This window comes from Hyla sarda, chromosome 7 (genome assembly GCF_029499605.1).
Source record: "Hyla sarda isolate aHylSar1 chromosome 7, aHylSar1.hap1, whole genome shotgun sequence".
Lineage (NCBI taxonomy): Eukaryota > Metazoa > Chordata > Amphibia > Anura > Hylidae > Hyla > Hyla sarda.
In genome coordinates, this window is record NC_079195.1 from 174,845,174 (window position 1) to 174,848,704 (window position 3,531).

General features: G+C 45.8%; 1 long non-coding RNA gene across 1 annotated transcript; it reads right to left on the reverse strand.

Annotated features, from left to right (window-relative positions):
• Positions 1–214: 214 nt before the first annotated feature.
• LOC130282085 (uncharacterized) lies at positions 215–1,547 on the reverse strand. Its single transcript, XR_008846240.1, has 3 exons — positions 1,326–1,547; positions 1,086–1,245; positions 215–1,009 (listed from the first exon to the last, which is right to left on the reverse strand). It is a non-coding gene; the product is annotated as an uncharacterized LOC130282085 (long non-coding RNA).
• Positions 1,548–3,531: the final 1,984 nt, after the last annotated feature.

Consider the following 3,531-nt stretch of genomic DNA (forward strand, 5'->3'; position numbering starts at 1 on the left):
TCTGGCTCTAAACCACAATCAAAACCTTCAAGAGCAACCTGAAGACCCAAGTAAGCGACCTATTCAATCAATCCTATGACCTACAGTAACCCTGCTGACACTTCACTGCACCATGAACAGTTACTTCCCCACCTGCTCACAGATGACCAGCTGTCCCCTCATCTAGTATTTACCCCTCCCCCCCCCCCTTTCTTCTTGTAGATTGTAAGCCCTTGTGGGCAATCTCTATATGAGTCTGTCATATACTGTGTGTCATGTTCACTGCACCTGTAATTGTATTATGTATTTTAACCCTTATCAAATGTAAAGTGCCCTGGAACCAAGGGCCCTATATAAATAAATTATAATTTAATACAAAGGGAAACTCCAGTAGAAAAGGAGTAAACACTCATGCTACGGTCATAACAATTGTAAAGTTATGCAATTTGCTTGCATAAATGAAGAGGGGTTAGGCTCCTTTCACACTATAGTTCATTCATCCGTTATAAACGTCCATTATAATGTTTTGTAACGGACGTTTAATAACGGGTGAATAGAGTTTAACGTCTGTTTATAATTGTTTATCCGTTATGATCCATAGTCTAGAGTCTAGACAGAAGCTCGAATGACTCCTTGCGGAACGGACACTGGATATCAAGGAGCAGTTTCTCCATCATGGGAGCCAGGCTCTAGAGATAGAGTAGAGAGTCTGAAGGGGGACCAGTTGATGGCCCTGCACCTGCCTGCCATAACTGGCAAAGCTCCTCCCTCAAGGCTTCCACTCTATCATCCAATCTCATGAAGCTTTATGAGATCTTCAAGGATCACATGCTGTCTCCTACCAGTCCTCAACGGCTGGACCAAATCTCCAAAGGATGTTTCAATCCTCTGGCGACTTGGCCAGGACGATGAGGAAGCTGGTAGGGGAGAAGGTTCTTGTCCTTGATCAGCAGTGTCGGGGGCTGGGTCAGGGATGGGGGGGGGTGGAGCACTGAGGGTCTGTTTGTGTGTCCTCACACTGGAATGTGTTCTGAAAGAGAACAAAAAATTAATTAGTTTATTTACAAAAATATTTTAAAATAATAAATGAATATAATTGGACATACTTCCGTATGTTATGCCATTTTTGGAGGGGCCCGAGGAGGGGCTGGTAAATGTATGGGGTCTTGGTGGAGGCACCTGATCCACTTGGCCTCTCTTCCTCCTCCCTTAGGTCCCATATGTGCCGGTCCCTGATGGATCCCCAGTGATGTTTTATCTGGTCGCCTAGAAGGAAAAATAAATTATTTATCTAAAAAAATAAACAAAAAACATAAAACAAAAACATATTTTTTTCTATTTTTTACCAATAATCCATCTTTCATTAGGGGAAAGGACCTTCCAGGAATTACAGATGCCGCTGTAAATCTCATTCCAAAGAGCCTTGGTGTTTTGCGCTTGGCATGGTTGGGGTCGGACGAATCCCAAAGAGCAGGGCGAGCCTCGACCATGGCTATTAAGAGGTTATCGTCAATGATTACCTCTGGCTTGTCCTGCCCCCCTTCAATATTCGCCCGACTGGGCTGAGCGCCACCCTGAGATTAGAAATCTTCTGTTACAAAAAAATAGTTTTACAAAAACTGTGGTGTATTCAGTTGACTATGCAAGTAATCACATTGGCTCTTTAAAAACAAGCCAAAAAAAAAAGAATCCATGTCATTACTTGCTCTGGACAACTGACTTCAAAAGTACACTTAAAAAAAACAAGTATTAATATTAAATACTCACACAACCACGTCCTCTGCCATGAACAACGAGGCCTCCTCTTCCTCTTTTTGGATGAGGCTTGGGACGCTATTTATTTATTTATTTTTTAAACATTAAAAATACAAAAGAACATTTTGAAAAAACTGGAATATAATTGTGCAATACATACTGGTTCAGGCTCTTTGGAAGGCCTATCCTGGGAGTTCTGGGGGCCGACACATACGATGGAATATATTCTGACTGTCAAAGAAAAAAATATTAAATTATAGAAAAATGTATTTCATAATTACTCCAGAATAAATAAATAAAAACTCCCACTTGGGCTTCTGGATCCAGGTGTATGTTCTGATTCCTCATCTGAGGAAGAAGATGGTTCCTGAACCACTACATGCTTCTGCAAAAAATTAATACCGTATATACTCGAGTATAAGCCGAGTTTTTCAGCACGATTTTTCGTGCTGAAAACACCCCCCTCGGCTTATACTCGAGTGAACTCCCCCACCCGCAGTGGTCTTCAACCTGCGGACTTCCAGAGGTTTCAAAACTACAACTCCCAGCAAGCCAGGGCAGCCATCGGCTGTCCGGGCTTGCTGGGAGTTGTAGTTTTGAAACCTCCGGAGGTCCGCAGGTTGAAGACCACTGCGGCCTTCAACATCATCCAGCCCCCTCTCACCCCCTTTAGTTCTGAGTACTCACCTCCGCTCGGCGCTGGTCCGGTCCTGCAGGGCTGTCCGGTGAGGAGGTCGTCCGGTGGGATAGTGGTTCCGGGCTGCTATCTTCACCGGGGAGGCCTCTTCTAAGCGCTTCGGGCCCGGCCTCAGAATAGTCACGTTGCCTTGACAACGACGCAGATGCGTCGTTGTCAAGGCAACGGCTCTATTCCGGGCCGGAAGCGCGGAGAAGAGGCGCCCCCGGTGAAGATAGCAGCCCGGAACCACTATCCCACCGGACCACCTCCTCACCGGACAGCCCTGCAGGACCGGACCAGCGCCGAGCGGAGGTGAGTACTCAGAACTAAAGGGGGTGAGAGGGGGCTGGATGATGTTGAAGGCCGCAGTGGTCTTCAACCTGCGGACCTCCGGAGGTTTCAAAACTACAACTCCCAGCAAGTCCGGACAGCCGATGGCTGCCCGGGCTTGCTGGGAGTTGTAGTTTTGAAACCTCTGGAGGTCCGCAGGTTGAAGACCACTGAGGGCGAATGATGAGAAGAGGATGATGAAGGGGGGGTGTGGGGATGATGAAGGGGGGTGGGGATGATGACAAGGGGATGATGAAGGGGGGGTGTGGGATGATTACAAGGGGATGATGAAGGGGGGGGTGTGGGATGATTACAAGGGGATGATGAAGGGGGGATGTGTGGGATGATAAGGGGATGATGAAGGGGGGATGTGTGGGATGATGACAAGGGGATGATGAAGGGGGGGATGTGTGGGATGATAAGGGGATGATGAAGGGGGGATGTGTGGGATGATGACAAGGGGATGATGATGAGGATGTTAATGACGGGTCTGGATGATGACAGGGGGGGATGAGGTATTTCTCACCCTAGGCTTATACTCGAGTCAATAACTTTTCCTGGGATTTTGGGTTGAAATTAGGGGTCTCGGCTTATACTCGGGTCGGCTTATACTCGAGTATATACGGTAATTATTTTAATAGTTGGGTGGTATAACACATTGAAAAAATTTCCTGTTCACTTCAATACCAATTATCACAATGATATTAAAATATTAAATCTATATAAAATACGGAAAAATAAATAATTTTATCCTAAAAAATTCTAATACTCACACTGGGTCTTGTAGA